Here is a 17,468-nt window from a genome sequence, read left to right on the forward strand (position 1 = left end):
TGACACGGAGTCAGTGATGCAGTTCAGGGCCTTTACTCACAGTTCTTATTATCCAGACCACGTCTGCAGGTAACGGCTGCCCACGTCGTACTGTGCTCACCAGGTGAGGGGCTCAGACAACTCCCAGATAACTTTGGAGCGCTTCACAGGACCCCCTTTGTGTGTCCTTTGTCTGGCCTTTCTTACCAACACTTCTGTCCGGCTGCCTCGGGCCTCCTCTTGGTAAACTTGGCGCCAGTTTCCCTGACCCTATGTGGTGCCTTCCTAGCGGGTGTAGCGAGGGGCTGCGCCACATAAAATGTCAGAGCCTCCGGTTTCTAGCTGAGGGTCGTTTCCTGCCTCCACTAGTTCGGGGACCGGTCTCCCCCTTTGGCCTGACCCCTCCACGCAGGTGGATTCGGGCGTGCGGTGGCGACTCGCCCGTCCGCACCACTGGGATCCCTTCATTCCTCGTTCCTGGAGCCTTCTCCGCTTCTCCTCCTTCCTTCTCCCTCTTCCAGGCCTGGGCCTCTGTTACTAGGCCCGCCTCCGGAGCAGAGCTCATGCAGAGCCCCTGCTCCCTGCCACTTCTGCTCAGACTTCTCTGCACTGAACTAAGATGGTGCCCACCTTTTATACTCCCTTCTCAATGCACCCAGGAACTGCTTCCTCCCTGCTCCTGCACTACAGGGTTCCCCTTCCTCAGTGTTCCCTCCCCCCACTCCAGCCAGGGACAGGGACTGTCGTGCCCATCTCAGGGGCATATTGGTCGCCCTGCCCCACGGCATTATGGTGTAATGCATGCAGGTGTCGGGTCCTGATCCACACTCCATCCTTACCTGAGAGTGAGATATCACACCTCTGGGTGAGGTGCAATACCTCTGTAGCAACCGAGCCCTCAGGGTGCTACAGTTCCATTTATCTTCAGCCTAGGTGACGTATTGTGATACAGGGCCGTGATTTTGGCTATAAAAGGGTCCCCTAGACCCCTACCCCAAGCTTTTTAAGAGAATCATATATGGCGTGCCAGGAGACTCTATGGAATGCTTTCTCAGCATCCAACGAGAGTATCTAATTACAAATTTTTAACTGCATCTAGCCCAGGAAATACTTTGTGCCTAGTAGCAGTGTCTGCTAGTCAGCGGATTATCCCGGCTGTTAAGCAAGCTACACCACCTGTAGTTTGGACACTTAATTTTTTCAAAGGAAATGCTTCGGGACCACGGGATACTCAGTGAAGAGCATCAGGAGGCACCCCAAGGCATAGGGGCTGGGACTGGCAGTAGGATGCCTTGCGGTGGACAGCCGAGCTCGATCCTTATAAAAGCTTTTTAACTGCAGCAGCTTTAGTGGACGCTACTGGAGCTGGAATTACGCGGCTGCTGGCATGAGACTTGCCCTCCAATAGATCCTGGTAAATGGATTTAAAGTGTATTCATTCAAATTAGAGAGACAATTTAAATTAAAAAGCTTAGAGCTGCCTCCACCACAGGGGGGCTCGCTCGACCCACCAGCAGACAGGCACCAGTATTGGGAGAGGGGGGCTGGCCATCAGGGTTCACCGCGGCTCTGGCACAAACCCGGCGACACGGAGGTGGCACGGGCAGGAGCGGACTGGCCGTGTCGGCTTCTCACTTTTTGGATTTTAGAAGGGCATGACATGCCTATATCTGTGTCTCCCCCTCCTTTTACTCCTCCACCTCTTGTATTTTCGCATGACTATATGTACTTGTCACTTTTCCATGTGTTTGTTATGTCTTCTGAGCAGTTTGTCAGCTTTTGGACACCTTTGAAGGTGTTTTCTATGTGTTTCTATGTGTTTTTGTTTGCCTGCCATTGGTTTTAATGGTGTTCGAAGGTGTTCGACGAACAGTTCGGCGAACACACGGGTGTTCGACGAACCGAACCGAACTCGAACACTACGGGGGTGGCTCAACACTACTCTTCAGTTGTTGATTAAACACTTTGTAGGGTTAGTCTCCAATATGAAAGCAATGTCAGGGTTGGCATTGGTGTTATGCTGGTGGGTGTAGTTGCTTTTAAAACAATAGGCCATAGTTTAATTCTTGAAGAACTCATTGTTTTTTTGCATTTGGTGGTGTTTGGACTCTTTTTCACTTTCTGTGCTAAGGCTTATGCTTTTATTTCTTTCTTGGTAACACTTTAGCTACCTTAGTTGGCAAAAAGCAAAGCTAATTGAGAGAATTTGTAGGCAGAGGTGGAAAAGCTACATAACTGATTCCAAAAACTCCTCTGTCTTTAGAGTTAGTGTTAAAAATGCCAAAAATGGCAGAGGTCTTTAGGGGTAATTTGGTGCTGGTGCTGACCCTTTGTAGTCTTTTTGAGCTAAGGCTCATAGTGTACTTTCTTTCTTGGTAAGAGTTTAGTTACCTTATTGGCAAAAAAGTGAAAATAATTGAGAGAATTGTAAGAATTGGTGGAAAAGCTCCATAGCTGATTCACAAGAATTCATCTTTGAGTTTTGGACAATGCTTTGCCTTGTTTTTAAACTTTTTAGTAATTGGCTCTTTCAAGACATATTCAGTCCTACTTTTTTAAGTAAAAGTTTAGCAGATTTAACAGCCATAATCCCAAACCAGTCAAGTTGGTTCATGCATTGGTGGTATAGTGGTGAGCATAGCTGCTTCCCAAGCAGTTGACCCGGGTTCGATTCGCGGCCAATGCAATACTTATATAGTTTTATTTCTGGCATATCATACATTTTACAAACTATTTTGTAATGTTAGTGCAGAAAATGTACAAAAAAAAGCTGACCCTGTAAGCATTGGTGGTATAGTGGTGAGCATAGCTGCCTCCCAAGCAGTTGACCCGGGTTCGATTCCCGGCCAATACAAAACACCGGTGTTTTTTTTTTTCAGGCACGTCATACTTTTTACTAACAATTTTGTAGGGTTAGTGCAGAAAATGTGAAAAAAATGCTGGGTACCTTATGCATTTTTGGTATAGTGGTGAGCAAACCTGCCTTCCAAGCAGTTGACCTGCGATTGATTCCTGGTCAATACAATACTTATGTGGGTTTTTTTTTCCTGGCACGTCTTACTTTTTACTAATAATTTCGTATTGTTAGTGCAGAAAATGTAAGAAAAAAACATGGCTTCTGTAAGTGTTGGTGGTATAGTGGTGGGAATCGCTGCCTTCCAAGTAGTTGACCCGAGTTCGATTCTCAGCTAACGCATGAATTGTTTTTCACATTTAGTGATGCTTTTAGTCTGTTTTAATTTTTCGTGTTAAGTCTCAGGCTCTTCTTTCTTCTTAGAGTTTAGCAACCACGAAAATGAGAAAAAAATTGAAGAGAATATTTCTTAGCTTTTTTTCAACTGTCTCATCTAACTGATCTTCTGCTCTTCAGTTGTTGATTAAACACTTTGTAGGGTTAGTCTCCAATACAAAAGCAATGTCAGGGTTGGCATTGGTGTTATACTGGTGGGTGTAGTTGCTTTTAAAACAATAGGCCATAGTTTAATTCTTGAAGAACTCATTGTTTTTTTGCATTTGGTGGTGTTTGGACTCTTTTTCACTTTCTGTGCTAAGGCTTATGCTTTTATTTCTTTCTTGGTAACACTTTTGCTACCTTAGTTGGCAGAAAGCAAAGCTAATTGAGAGAATTTGTAGGCAGAAGTGGAAAAGCTACATAACTGATTCCAAAAACTCCTCTGTCTTTAGAGTTAGTGTTAAAAATGCCAAAAATGGCAGAGGTCTTTAGGGGTAATTTGGTGCTGGTGCTGACACTTTGTAATCTTTTTGAGCTAAGGCTCATAGTGTACTTTCTTTCTTGGTAAGAGTTTAGTTACCTTATTGGCAAAAAAGTGAAAATAATTGAGAGAATTGTAAGAATTGGTGGAAAAGCTCCATAGCTGATTCACAAGAATTCATCTTTGAGTTTTGGACAATGCTTTGCCTTGTTTTTAAACTTTTTAGTAATTGGCTCTTTCAAGACATACTCAGTCCTCCTTTTTTAAGTAAAACTTTAGCAGATTTAACAGCCAAAATCCCAAACCAGTCAAGTGGGTTCATGCATTGGTGGTATAGTGGTGAGCATAACTGCTTCCCAAGCAGTTGACCCGGGTTTGATTTCCAGCCAATGCAATACTTATGTAGTTTTATTTCTGGCATATCATACATTTTACAAACTATTTTGTAATGTTAGTGCAGAAAATGTAAAAAAAAAAGCTGACCCTGTAAGCATTGGTGGTATAGTGGTGAGCATAGCTGCCTTCCAAGCAGTTGATCTGGGTTCAATTCCCGGCCAATACATAACATGGTTGTTTTTTTTTTTTCAGGCACGTCATAATTTTTACTAACAATTTTGTAGGGTTAGTGCAGAAAATGTGAAAAAAATGCTGGGTACCTTAAGCATTTTTGGTATAGTGGTGAGCAAACCTGCCTTCCAAGCAGTTGACCTGCGATTGATTCCTGGCCAATGCAATACTTATGTGGATTTTTTTTTTCCTGGCACGTCTTACTTTTTACTAATAATTTTGTATTGTTAGTGCAGAAAATGTAAGAAAAAAACATGGCTTCTGTAAGTGTTGGTGGTATAGTGGTGAGCATAGCTGCCTTCCAAGCTGTTGACCCAGGTTCAATTCCTGGCCAACGCATGAATTGTTTTTCACATTTGGTGATGCTTTTAGTCTGTTTTAATTTTTCGTGTTAAGGCTCATGCTCTTCTTTCTTCTTAGAGTTGAGCAACCACGAAAATGAGAAAAAAATTGAAGAGAATATTTCTTAGATTTTTTTCAACTGTCTCATCTAACTGATCTTCTGCTCTTCAGTTGTTGATTAAATACTTTGTAGGGTTAGTCTCCAATACGAAAGCAATGTCAGGGTTGGCATTGGTGTTATGCTGGTGGGTGTAGTTGCTTTTAAAACAATAGGCCATAGTTTAATTCTTGAAGAACTCATTGTTTTTTTTCCATTTGGTGGTGTTTGGAATCTTTTTCACTTTCTGTGCTAAGGCTTATGCTTTTATTTCTTTCTTGGTAACACTTTAGCTACCTTAGTGGGCAGAAAGCAAAGCTAATTGAGAGAATTTGTAGGCAGAGGTGGAAAAGCTACATAACTGATTCCAAAAACTCCTCTGTCTTTAGAGTTAGTGTTAAAAATGCCAAAAATGGCAGAGGTCTTTAGGGGGAATTTGGTGCTGCTGTTGACTCTTTGTAATCTGTTTGAGCTAAGGCTCATAGTGTACTTTCTTTCTTGGTAAGAGTTTAGTTACCTTATTGTCAAAAAAGTGAAACTAATTGAGAGAATTGTAAGAATTGGTGGAAAAGCTCCATAGCTGATTCACAAGAATTAATCTTTGAGTTTTGGACAAAGCTTTTCCTTCTTTTTAAACTTTTAGTAATTGGCTTTTTCAAGACATATTCAGTCCTCCTTTTTTTAAGTAAAACTTTAGCAGATTTAACAGCCATAATCCCAAACCAGTCAAGTTGGTTCATGCATTGGTGGTAAAGTGGTGAGCATAGCTGCTTCCCAAGCAGTTGACCCGGATTCTATTCCCGGCCAATGCAATACTTATGTAGTTTTATTTCTGGCATATCATACATTTTGCAAACTATTTTGTAATGTTAGTGCAGAAAATGTAAAAAAAAAGCTGATCCTGTAAGCATTGGTGGTATAGTGGTGAGCATAGCTGCCTTCCAAGCAGTTGACCCGGGTTCGATTCCTGGCCAATGCAAAACATGGGTGTGTTTTTTATTCAGGCACGTCATAATGTTTACTAACAATTTTGTAGGGTTAGTGCAGAAAATGTGAAAAAAATGTTGGGTACCTTAAGCATTTTTGGTATAGTGGTGAGCAAACCTGCCTTCCAAGCAGTTGACCTGCGATTGATTCCTGGTCAATGCAATACTTATGTGGGTTTTTTTTTTCCTGGCACGTCTTACTTTTTACTAATAATTTTGTATTGTTAGTGCAGAAAATGTAAGAAAAAAACATGGCTTCTGTAAGTGTTGGTGGTATAGTGGTTAGAATAGCTGCCTTCCAAGCTGTTGACCCGGGTTTGATTCCCGGCCAATGCATGAATTGTTTTTCACATTTGGTGATGCTTTTAGTCTGTTTTAATTTTTCGTGTTAAGGCTCATGCTCTTCTTTCTTCTTAGAGTTTAGCAACCACGAAAATGAGAAAAAAATTGAAGAGAATATTTCTTAGATTTTTTTCAACTGTCTCATTTAACTGATCTTCTGCTTTTGAGTTGTTGATTAAATACTTTGTAGGGTTAGTCTCCAATACGAAAGCAATGTCAGGGTTGGCATTGGTGTTATGCTGGTGGGTGTAGTTGCTTTTAAAACAATAGGCCATAGTTTAATTCTTGAAGAACTCATTGTTTTTTTCCATTTGGTGGTGTTTGGAATCTTTTTCACTTTCTGTGCTAAGGCTTATGCTTTTATTTCTTTCTTGGTAACACTTTAGCTACCTTAGTGGGCAGAAAGCAAAGCTAATTGAGAGAATTTGTAGGCAGAGGTGGAAAAGCTACATAACTGATTCCAAAAACTCCTCTGTCTTTAGAGTTAGTGTTAAAATTGCCAAAAATGGCAGAGGTCTTTAGGGGGAATTTGGTGCTGCTGTTGACTCATTGTAATCTGTTTGAGCTAAGGCTCATAGTGTACTTTCTTTCTTGGTAAGAGTTTAGTTACCTTATTGTCAAAAAAGTGAAACTAATTGAGAGAATTGTAAGAATTGGTGGAAAAGCTCCATAGATGATTCACAAGAATTCATCTTTGAGTTTTGGACAAAGCTTTTCCTTGTTTTTAAACTTTTTAGTAATTGGCTCTTTCAAGACATATTCAGTCCTCCTTTTTTTTAAGTTAAACTTTAGCAGATTTAACAGCCATAATCCCAAACCAGTCAAGTTGGTTCATGCATTGGTGGTATAGTGGTGAGCATAGCTGCTTCCCAAGCAGTTGACCCGGATTCTATTCCCGGCCAATGCAATACTTATGTAATTTTATTTCTGGCATATCATACATTTTACAAACTATTTTGTAATGTTAGTGCAGAAAATGTATAAAAAAAGCTGATCCTGTAAGCATTGGTGGTATAGTGGTGAGCATATCTGCCTTCCAAGCAGTTGACCCGGGTTCGATTCCCGGCCAATGCAAAACATGGGTGTGTTTTTTATTCAGGCACGTCATAATTTTTACTAACAATTTTGTAGGGTTAGTGCAGAAAATGTGAAAAAAATGCTGGGTACCTTAAGCATTTTTGGTATAGTGGTGAGCAAACCTGCCTTCCAAGCAGTTGACCTGCGATTGATTCCTGGTCAATGCAATACTTATGTGGGTTTTTTTTTTCCTGGTACGTCTTACTTTTTACTAATAATTTTGTATTGTTAGTGCAGAAAATGTAAGAAAAAAACATGGCTTCTGTAAGTGTTGTTGGTATAGTGGTGAGCATAGCTGCCTTCCAAACAGTTGACCCGGGTTCAATTCCTGGCCAACGCATGAATTGTTTTTCACATTTGGTGATGCTTTTAGTCTGTTTTAATTTTTCGTGTTAAGGCTCATGCTCTTCTTTCTTCTTAGAGTTTAGCAACCACGAAAATGAGAAAAAAATTGAAGAGAATATTTCTTAGATTTTTTTCAACTGTCTCATCTAACTGATCTTCTGCTCTTCAGTTGTTGATTAAATACTTTGTAGGGTTAGTTTCCAATACGAAAGCAATGTCAGGGTTGGCATTGTTGTTATGCTGGTGGGTGTAGTTGCTTTTAAAACAGTAGGCCATAGTTTAATTCTTGAAGAACTCATTGTTTTTTTCCATTTGGTGGTGTTTGGAATCTTTTTCACTTTCTGTGCTAAGGCTTATGCTTTTATTTCTTTCTTGGTAACACTTTAGCTACCTTAGTGGGCAGAAAGCAAAGCTAATTGAGAGAATTTGTAGGCAGAGGTGGAAAAGCTACATAACTGATTCCAAAAACTCCTCTGTCTTTAGAGTTAGTGTTAAAAATGCCAAAAATGGCAGAGGTCTTTAGGGGGAATTTGGTGCTGCTGTTGACTCTTTGTAATCTGTTTGAGCTAAGGCTCATAGTGTACTTTCTTTCTTGGTAAGAGTTTAGTTACCTTATTGCAAAAAAGTGAAACTAATTAAGAGAATTGTAAGAATTGGTGGAAAAGCTCCATAGCTGATTCACAAGAATTCATCTTTGAGTTTTGGACAATGCTTTGCCTTGTTTTTAAACTTTTTAGTAATTGGCTCTTTCAAGACATATTCAGTCCTCCTTTTTCTAAGTAAAACTTTAGCAGATTTAACGGCCATAATCCCAAACCAGTCAAGTTGGTTCATGCATTGGTGGTATAGTGGTGAGCATAGCTGCTTCCCAAGCAGTTGACCCGGGTTCGATTCCCGGCCAATGCAATACTTATGTAGTTTTATTTCTGGCATATCATACATTTTACAAACTATTTTGTAATGTTAGTGCAGAAAATGTAAAAAAAAAAGCTGATCCTGTAAGCATTGGTGGTATAGTGGTGAGCATAGCTGCCTTCCAAGCAGTTGACCCGGGTTCGATTCCCGGCCAATGCAAAACATGGGTGTGTTTTTTTTTTCAGGCACGTCATAATTTTTACTAACAATTTTGTAGGGTTAGTGCAAAAAATGTGAAAAAAATGCTGGGTACCTTAAGCATTTTTGGTATAGTGGTGAGCAAACCTGCCTTCCAAGCAGTTGACCTGCGATTGATTCCTGGTCAATGCAATACTTATGTGGGTTTTTTTTTTCCTGGCACGTCTTACTTTTTACTAATAATTTTGTATTGTTAGTGCAGAAAATGTAAGAAAAAAACATGGCTTCTGTAAGTGTTGGTGGTATAGTGGTGAGCATAGCTGCCTTCCAAGCTGTTGACCCAGGTTCGATTCCTGGCCAACGCATGAATTGTTTTTCACATTTGGTGATGCTTTTAGTCTGTTTTAATTTTTCGTGTTAAGGCTCATGCTCTTCTTTCTTCTTAGAGTTTAGCAACCACGAAAATGAGAAAAAAATTGAAGAGAATATTTCTTAAATTTTTTTCAACTGTCTCATCTAACTGATCTTCTGCTCTTCAGTTGTTGTTTAAATACTTTGTAGGGTTAGTCTCCAATACGAAAGCAATGTCAGGGTGGGCATTGGTGTTATGCTGGTGGGTGTAGTTGCTTTTAAAACAATAGGCTATAGTTTAATTCTTGAAGAACTCATTGTTTTTTTGCATTTGGTGGTGTTTGGAATCTTTTTCACTTTCTGTGCTAAGGCTTATGCTTTTATTTCTTTCTTGGTAACACTTTAGCTACCTTAGTGGGCAGAAAGCAAAGCTAATTGAGAGAATTTGTAGGCAGAGGTGGAAAAGCTACATAACTGATTCCAAAAACTCCTCTGTCTTTAGAGTTAGTGTTAAAAATGCCAAAAATGGCAGAGGTGTTTAGGGGGAATTTGGTGCTGCTGTTGACTCTTTGTAATCTGTTTGAGCTGAGGCTCATAGTGTACTTTCTTTCTTGGTAAGAGTTTAGTTACCTTATTGTCAAAAAAGTGAAACTAATTGAGAGAATTGTAAGAATTGGTGGAAAAGCTCCATAGCTGATTCACAAGAATTCATCTTTGAGTTTTGGACAATGCTTTGCCTTGTTTTTAAACTTTTTAGTAATTGGCTCTTTCAAGACATATTCAGTCCTCCTTTTTCTAAGTAAAACTTTAGCAGATTTAACGGCCATAATCCCAAACCAGTCAAGTTGGTTCATGCATTGGTGGTATAGTGGTGAGCATAGCTGCTTCCCAAGCAGTTGACCCGGGTTCGATTCCCGGCCAATGCAATACTTATGTAGTTTTATTTCTGGCATATCATACATTTTACAAACTATTTTGTAATGTTAGTGCAGAAAATGTAAAAAAAAAAGCTGATCCTGTAAGCATTGGTGGTATAGTGGTGAGCATAGCTGCCTTCCAAGCAGTTGACCTGGGTTCTATTCCCGGCCAATGCAAAACATGGGTGTGTTTTTTTTTCAGGCACGTCATAATTTTTACTAACAATTTTGTAGGGTTAGTGCAGAAAATGTGAAAAAAATGCTGGGTACCTTAAGCATTTTTGGTATAGTGGTGAGCAAACCTGCCTTCCAAGCAGTTGACCTGCGATTGATTCCTGGTCAATGCAATACTTATGTGGGTTTTTTTTTCCTGGCACGTCTTACTTTTTACTAATAATTTTGTATTGTTAGTGCAGAAAATGTAAGAAAAAAACATGGCTTCTGTAAGTGTTGGTGGTATAGTGGTGAGCATAGCTGCCTTCCAAACAGTTGACCCGGGTTCAAATCCTGGCCAACGCATGAATTGTTTTTCACATTTGGTGATGCTTTTAGTCTGTTTTAATTTTTCGGGTTAAGGCTCATGCTCTTCTTTCCTCTTAGAGTTTAGCAACCACGAAAATGAGAAAAAAATTGAAGAGAATATTTCTTAGATTTTTTTCAACTGTCTCATCTAACTGATCTTCTGCTTTTCAGTTGTTGATTAAATACTTTGTAGGGTTAGTCTCCAATACGAAAGCAATGTCAGGGTTGGCATTGGTGTTATGCTGGTGGGTGTAGTTGCTTTTAAAACAATAGGCCATAGTTTAATTCTTGAAGAACTCATTGTTTTTTTCCATTTGGTGGTGTTTGGAATCTTTTTCACTTTCTGTGCTAAGGCTTATGCTTTTATTTCTTTCTTGGTAACACTTTAGCTACCTTAGTGGGCAGAAAGCAAAGCTAATTGAGAGAATTTGTAGGCAGAGGTGGAAAAGCTACATAACTGATTCCAAAAACTCCTCTGTCTTTAGAGTTAGTGTTAAAATTGCCAAAAATGGCAGAGGTCTTTAGGGGGAATTTGGTGCTGCTGTTGACTCATTGTAATCTGTTTGAGCTAAGGCTCATAGTGTACTTTCTTTCTTGGTAAGAGTTTAGTTACCTTATTGTCAAAAAAGTGAAACTAATTGAGAGAATTGTAAGAATTGGTGGAAAAGCTCCATAGATGATTCACAAGAATTCATCTTTGAGTTTTGGACAAAGCTTTTCCTTGTTTTTAAACTTTTTAGTAATTGGCTCTTTCAAGACATATTCAGTCCTCCTTTTTTTTAAGTTAAACTTTAGCAGATTTAACAGCCATAATCCCAAACCAGTCAAGTTGGTTCATGCATTGGTGGTATAGTGGTGAGCATAGCTGCTTCCCAAGCAGTTGACCCGGATTCTATTCCCGGCCAATGCAATACTTATGTAATTTTATCTCTGGCATATCATACATTTTACAAACTATTTTGTAATGTTAGTGCAGAAAATGTATAAAAAAAGCTGATCCTGTAAGCATTGGTGGTATAGTGGTGAGCATATCTGCCTTCCAAGCAGTTGACCCGGGTTCGATTCCCGGCCAATGCAAAACATGGGTGTGTTTTTTATTCAGGCACGTCATAATTTTTACTAACAATTTTGTAGGGTTAGTGCAGAAAATGTGAAAAAAATGCTGGGTACCTTAAGCATTTTTGGTATAGTGGTGAGCAAACCTGCCTTCCAAGCAGTTGACCTGCGATTGATTCCTGGTCAATGCAATACTTATGTGGGTTTTTTTTTTCCTGGCACGTCTTACTTTTTACTAATAATTTTGTATTGTTAGTGCAGAAAATGTAAGAAAAAAACATGGCTTCTGTAAGTGTTGGTGGTATAGTGGTGAGCATAGCTGCCTTCCAAGTAGTTGAACTGAGTTCGATTCTCAGCCAACGCATGAATTCTTTTTCATATTTAGTGATGCTTTTAGTCTGTTTTAATTTTTCGTGTTAAGGCTCATGCTCTTCTTTCTTCTTAGAGTTTAGCAACCACGAAAATGAGAAAAAAATTGAAGAGAATATTTCTTAGATTTTTTTCAACTGTCTCATCTAACTGATCTTCTGCTCTTCAGTTGTTGATTAAATACTTTGTAGGGTTAGTCTCCAATACGAAAGCAATGTGAGGGTTGGCATTGGTGTTATGCTGGTGGGTGTAGTTGCTTTTAAAACAATAGGCCATAGTTTAATTCTTGAAGAACTCATTGTTTTTTTGCATTTGGTGGTGTTTGGAATCTTTTTCACTTTCTGTGCTAAGGCTTATGCTTTTATTTCTATCTTGGTAACACTTTAGCTACCTTAGTGGGCAGAAAGCAAAGCTAATTGAGAGAATTTGTAGGCAGAGGTGGAAAAGCTACATAACTGATTCCAAAAACTCCTGTCTTTAGAGTTAGTGTTAAAAATGCCAAAAATGGCAGAGGTCTTTAGGGGGAATTTGGTGCTGCTTTTGACTCTTTGTAATCTGTTTGAGCTAAGGCTCATAGTGTACTTTCTTTCTTGGTAAGAGTTTAGTTACCTTATTGCAAAAAAGTGAAAATAATTGAGAGAATTGTAAGAATTGGTGGAAAAGCTCCATAGCTGATTCACAAGAATTCATCTTTGAGTTTTGGACAATGCTTTGCCTTGTTTTTAAACTTTTTAGTAATTGGCTCTTTCAAGACATATTCAGTCCTCCTTTTTCTAAGTAAAACTTTAGCAGATTTAACGGCCATAATCCCAAACCAGTCAAGTTGGTTCATGCATTGGTGGTATAGTGGTGAGCATAGCTGCTTCCCAAGCAGTTGACCCGGGTTCTATTCCCGGCCAATGCAATACTTATGTAGTTTTATTTCTGGCATATCATACATTTTACAAACTATTTTGTAATGATAGTGCAGAAAATGTAAAAAAAAAAGCTGATCCTGTAAGCATTGGTGGTATAGTGGTGAGCATAGCTGCCTTCCAAGCAGTTGACCCGGGTTCGATTCCCGGCCAATGCAAAACATGGGTGTGTTTTTTTTTCAGGCACGTCATAATTTTTACTAACAATTTTGTAGGGTTAGTGCAGAAAATGTGAAAAAAATGCTGGGTACCTTAAGCATTTTTGGTATAGTGGTGAGCAAACCTGCCTTCCAAGCAGTTGACCTGCAATTGATTCCTGGTCAATGCAATACTTATGTGGGTTTTTTTTTTCCTGGCATGTCTTACTTTTTACTAATAATTTTGTATTGTTAGTGCAGAAAATGTAAGAAAAAAACATGGCTTCTGTAAGTGTTGGTGGTATAGTGGTGAGCATAGCTGCCTTCCAAGCTGTTGGCCCGGGTTCGATTCCTGGCCAACGCCTGAATTGTTTTTCACATTTGGTGATGCTTTTAGTCTGTTTTAATTTTTCGTGTTAAGGCTCATGCTCTTCTTTCTTCTTAGAGTTTAGCAACCACGAAAATGAGAAAAAAATTGAAGAGAATATTTCTTAGATTTTTTTCAACTGTCTCATCTAACTGATCTTCTGCTTTTCAGTTGTTGATTAAATACTTTGTAGGGTTAGTCTCCAATACGAAAGCAATGTCAGGGTTGGCATTGGTGTTATGCTGGTGGGTGTAGTTGCTTTTAAAACAATAGGCCATAGTTTAATTCTTGAAGAACTCATTGTTTTTTTCCATTTGGTGGTGTTTGGAATCTTTTTCACTTTCTGTGCTAAGGCTTATGCTTTTATTTCTTTCTTGGTAACACTTTAGCTACCTTAGTGGGCAGAAAGCAAAGCTAATTGAGAGAATTTGTAGGCAGAGGTGGAAAAGCTACATAACTGATTCCAAAAACTCCTCTGTCTTTAGAGTTAGTGTTAAAAATGCCAAAAATGGCAGAGGTGTTTAGGGGGAATTTGGTGCTGCTGTTCACTCTTTGTAATCTGTTTGAGCTAAGGCTCATAGTGTACTTTCTTTCTTGGTAAGAGTTTAGTTACCTTATTGTCAAAAAAGTGAAACTAATTGAGAGAATTGTAAGAATTGGTGGAAAAGCTCCATAGCTGATTCACAAGAATTCATCTCTGAGTTTTGGACAATGCTTTGCCTTGTTTTTAAACTTTTTAGTAATTGGCTCTTTCAAGACATATTCAGTCCTCCTTTTTCTAAGTAAAACTTTAGCAGATTTAACGGCCATAATCCCAAACCAGTCAAGTTGGTTCATGCATTGGTGGTATAGTGGTGAGCATAGCTGCTTCCCAAGCAGTTGACCCGGGTTCGATTCCCGGCCAATGCAATACTTAAGAAGTTTTATTTCTGGCATATCATACATTTTACAAACTATTTTGTAATGTTAGTGCAGAAAATGTAAAAAAAAAAGCTGATCCTGTAAGCATTGGTGGTATAGTGGTGAGCATGTCTGCCTTCCAAGCAGTTGACCCGGGTTCGATTCCTGGCCAATGCAAAACATAGGTGTGTTTTTTTTTCAGGCACGTCATAATTTTTACTAACAATTTTGCAGGGTTAGTGCAGAAAATGTGAAAAAAATGCTGGGTACCTTAAGCATTTTTGGTATAGTGGTGAGCAAACCTGCCTTCCAAGCAGTTGACCTGCGATTGATTCCTGGTCAATGCAATACTTATGTGGGTTTTTTTTTCCTGGCACGTCTTACTTTTTACTAATAATTTTGTATTGTTAGTGCAGAAAATGTAAGAAAAAAACATGGCTTCTGTAAGTGTTGGTGGTATAGTGGTGAGCATAGCTGCCTTCCAAGCTGTTGACCCGGGTACGATTCCTGGCCAACGCATGAATTGTTTTTCCCATTTAGTGATGCTTTTAGTCTGTTTTAATTTTTCGTGTTAAGGCTCATGCTCTTCTTTCTTCTTAGAGTTTAGCAACCACGAAAATGAGAAAAAAATTGAAGAGAATATTTCTTAGATTTTTTTCAACTGTCTCATCTAACTGATCTTCTGCTCTTCAGTTGTTGATTAAATACTTTGTAGGGTTAGTCTCCAATACGAAAGCAATGTGAGGGTTGGCATTGGTGTTATGCTGGTGGGTGTAGTTGCTTTTAAAACAATAGGCCATAGTTTAATTCTTGAAGAACTCATTGTTTTTTTGCATTTGGTGGTGTTTGGAATCTTTTTCACTTTCTGTGCTAAGGCTTATGCTTTTATTTCTTTCTTGGTAACACTTTAGCTACCTTAGTGGGCAGAAAGCAAAGCTAATTGAGAGAATTTGTAGGCAGAGGTGGAAAAGCTACATAACTGATTCCAAAAACTCCTCTGTCTTTAGAGTTAGTGTTAAAAATGCCAAAAATGGCAGAGGTCTTTAGGGGGAATTTGGTGCTGCTTTTGACTCTTTGTAATCTGTTTGAGCTAAGGCTCATAGTGTACTTTCTTTCTTGGCAAGAGTTTAGTTACCTTATTGCAAAAAAGTGAAAATAATTGAGAGAATTGTAAGAATTGGTGGAAAAGCTCCATAGCTGATTCACAAGAATTCATCTTTGAGTTTTGGACAATGCTTTGCCTTGTTTTTAAACTTTTTAGTAATTGGCTCTTTCAAGACATATTTAGTCCTCCTTTTTCTAAGTAAAACTTTAGCAGATTTAACGGCCATAATCCCAAACCAGTCAAGTTGGTTCCTGCATTGGTGGTATAGTGGTGAGCATAGCTGCTTCCCAAGCAGTTGACCCGGGTTCGATTCCCGGCCAATGCAATACTTATGTAGTTTTATTTCTGGCATATCATACATTTTACAAACTATTTTGTAATGTTAGTGCAGAAAATGTAAAAAAAAAAGCTGATCCTGTAAGCATTGGTGGTATAGTGGTGAGCATAGCTGCCTTCCAAGCAGTTGACCCGGGTTCGATTCCCGGCCAATGCAAAACATGGGTGTGTTTTTTTTTCAGGCACGTCATAATTTTTACTAACAATTTTGTAGGGTTAGTGCAGAAAATGTGAAAAAAATGCTGGGTACCTTAAGCATTTTTGGTATAGTGGTGAGCAAACCTGCCTTCCAAGCAGTTGACCTGCGATTGATTCCTGGTCAATGCAATACTTATGTGGGTTTTTTTGTCCTGGCACGTCTTACTTTTTACTAATAATTTTGTATTGTTAGTGCAGAAAATGTAAGAAAAAAACATGGCTTCTGTAAGTGTTGGTGGTATAGTGGTGAGCATAGCTGCCTTCCAAGCTGTTGACCCGGGTTCGATTCCTGGCCAATGCATGAATTGTTTTTCACATTTGGTGATGCTTTTAGTCTGTTTTAATTTTTCGTGTTAAGGCTCATGCTCTTCTTTCTTCTTAGAGTTTAGCAACCACGAAAATGAGAAAAAAATTGAAGAGAATATTTCTTAGATTTTTTTCAACTGTCTCATCTAACTGATCTTCTGTTCTTCAGTTGTTGATTAAACACTTTGTAGGGTTAGTCTCCAATATGAAAGCAATGTCAGGGTTGGCATTGGTGTTATGCTGGTGGGTGTAGTTGCTTTTAAAACAATAGGCCATAGTTTAATTCTTGAAGAACTCATTGTTTTTTTGCATTTGGTGGTGTTTGGACTCTTTTTCACTTTTTGTGCTAAGGCTTATGCTTTTATTTCTTTCTTGGTAACACTTTAGCTACCTTAGTTGGCAAAAAGCAAAGCTAATTGAGAGAATTTGTAGGCATAGGTGGAAAAGCTACATAACTGATTCCAAAAACTCCTCTGTCTTTAGAGTTAGTGTTAAAAATGCCAAAAATGGCAGAGTTCTTTAGGGGGAATTTGGTGCTGGTGCTGACTCTTTGTAATCTGTTTGAGCTAAGGCTCATAGTGTACTTTCTTTCTTGGTAAGAGTTTAGTTACCTTATTGTCAAAAAAGTGAAACTAATTGAGAGAATTGTAAGAATTGGTGGAAAAGCTCCATAGCTGATTCACAAGAATTCATCTCTGAGTTTTGGACAATGCTTTGCCTTGTTTTTAAACTTTTTAGTAATTGGCTCTTTCAAGACATATTCAGTCCTCCTTTTTCTAAGGAAAACTTTAGCAGATTTAACGGCCATAATCCCAAACCAGTCAAGTTGGTTCATGCATTGGTGGTATAGTGGTGAGCATATCTGCTTCCCAAGCAGTTGACCCGGGTTCGATTCCCGGCCAATGCAATACTTATGTAGTTTTATTTCTGGCATATCATACATTTTACAAACAATTTTGTAATGTTAGTGCAGAAAATGTAAAAAAAAAGCTGATCCTGTAAGCATTGGTGGTATAGTGGTGAGCATAGCTGCCTTCCAAGCTGTTGACCCAGGTTCAATAACTGGCCAATGCATGAATTTTTTTTCACATTTGGTGATGCTTTTAGTCTGTTTTAATTTTTCGTGTTAAGGCTCATGCTCTTCTTTCTTCTTAGAGTTTAGAACATCGGTGTTTTTTTTTTTTCAGGCACGTCAAACTTTTTACTAACAATTTTGTAGGGTTAGTGCAGAAAATGTGAAAAAAATGCTCGGTACCTTAAGCATTTTTGGTATAGTGGTGAGCAAACCTGCCTTCCAAGCAGTTGACCTGCGATTGATTCCTGGTCAATGCAATACTTATGTGTTTTTTTTTTTCCTGGCACGTCTTACTTTTTACTAATAATTTCGCATTGTTAGTGCAGAAAATGTAAGAAAAAAACATGGCTTCTGTAAGTGTTGGTGGTATAGTGGTGAGAATCGCTGCCTTCCAAGTAGTTGACCCGCGTTTGA

General features: G+C 38.8%; 14 non-coding genes across 14 annotated transcripts; all 14 read left to right on the forward strand.

The window, feature by feature from the left end:
• Positions 1–2,593: 2,593 nt before the first annotated feature.
• TRNAG-CCC (transfer RNA glycine (anticodon CCC)) lies at positions 2,594–2,665 on the forward strand. The gene has a single exon. It is a non-coding gene; the product is annotated as a tRNA-Gly (tRNA).
• Positions 2,666–2,761: 96 nt separating this feature from the next.
• Positions 2,762–2,833, forward strand: TRNAG-CCC (transfer RNA glycine (anticodon CCC)). The gene has a single exon. It is a non-coding gene; the product is annotated as a tRNA-Gly (tRNA).
• Positions 2,834–5,605: 2,772 nt separating this feature from the next.
• On the forward strand, positions 5,606–5,677 carry TRNAG-UCC (transfer RNA glycine (anticodon UCC)). The gene has a single exon. It is a non-coding gene; the product is annotated as a tRNA-Gly (tRNA).
• Positions 5,678–7,028: 1,351 nt separating this feature from the next.
• Positions 7,029–7,100, forward strand: TRNAG-UCC (transfer RNA glycine (anticodon UCC)). Its single transcript has one exon. It is a non-coding gene; the product is annotated as a tRNA-Gly (tRNA).
• Positions 7,101–8,282: 1,182 nt separating this feature from the next.
• TRNAG-CCC (transfer RNA glycine (anticodon CCC)) lies at positions 8,283–8,354 on the forward strand. Its single transcript has one exon. It is a non-coding gene; the product is annotated as a tRNA-Gly (tRNA).
• Positions 8,355–8,450: 96 nt separating this feature from the next.
• On the forward strand, positions 8,451–8,522 carry TRNAG-UCC (transfer RNA glycine (anticodon UCC)). Its single transcript has one exon. It is a non-coding gene; the product is annotated as a tRNA-Gly (tRNA).
• Positions 8,523–9,706: 1,184 nt separating this feature from the next.
• TRNAG-CCC (transfer RNA glycine (anticodon CCC)) lies at positions 9,707–9,778 on the forward strand. Its single transcript has one exon. It is a non-coding gene; the product is annotated as a tRNA-Gly (tRNA).
• A 1,518-nt stretch (positions 9,779–11,296) lies between these two features.
• Positions 11,297–11,368, forward strand: TRNAG-UCC (transfer RNA glycine (anticodon UCC)). The gene has a single exon. It is a non-coding gene; the product is annotated as a tRNA-Gly (tRNA).
• A 1,180-nt stretch (positions 11,369–12,548) lies between these two features.
• On the forward strand, positions 12,549–12,620 carry TRNAG-CCC (transfer RNA glycine (anticodon CCC)). Its single transcript has one exon. It is a non-coding gene; the product is annotated as a tRNA-Gly (tRNA).
• A 96-nt stretch (positions 12,621–12,716) lies between these two features.
• TRNAG-UCC (transfer RNA glycine (anticodon UCC)) lies at positions 12,717–12,788 on the forward strand. The gene has a single exon. It is a non-coding gene; the product is annotated as a tRNA-Gly (tRNA).
• A 1,183-nt stretch (positions 12,789–13,971) lies between these two features.
• TRNAG-CCC (transfer RNA glycine (anticodon CCC)) lies at positions 13,972–14,043 on the forward strand. Its single transcript has one exon. It is a non-coding gene; the product is annotated as a tRNA-Gly (tRNA).
• A 1,349-nt stretch (positions 14,044–15,392) lies between these two features.
• TRNAG-CCC (transfer RNA glycine (anticodon CCC)) lies at positions 15,393–15,464 on the forward strand. Its single transcript has one exon. It is a non-coding gene; the product is annotated as a tRNA-Gly (tRNA).
• A 96-nt stretch (positions 15,465–15,560) lies between these two features.
• On the forward strand, positions 15,561–15,632 carry TRNAG-UCC (transfer RNA glycine (anticodon UCC)). The gene has a single exon. It is a non-coding gene; the product is annotated as a tRNA-Gly (tRNA).
• A 1,182-nt stretch (positions 15,633–16,814) lies between these two features.
• On the forward strand, positions 16,815–16,886 carry TRNAG-CCC (transfer RNA glycine (anticodon CCC)). Its single transcript has one exon. It is a non-coding gene; the product is annotated as a tRNA-Gly (tRNA).
• The last annotated feature ends 582 nt before the right edge of the window (positions 16,887–17,468 follow it).

The sequence above is a fragment of the Phyllobates terribilis genome, unplaced genomic scaffold (assembly GCF_046119375.1).
Source record: "Phyllobates terribilis strain yellow unplaced genomic scaffold, ASM4611937v1 Scaffold_3__8_contigs__length_932513732, whole genome shotgun sequence".
NCBI lineage: Eukaryota > Metazoa > Chordata > Amphibia > Anura > Dendrobatidae > Phyllobates > Phyllobates terribilis.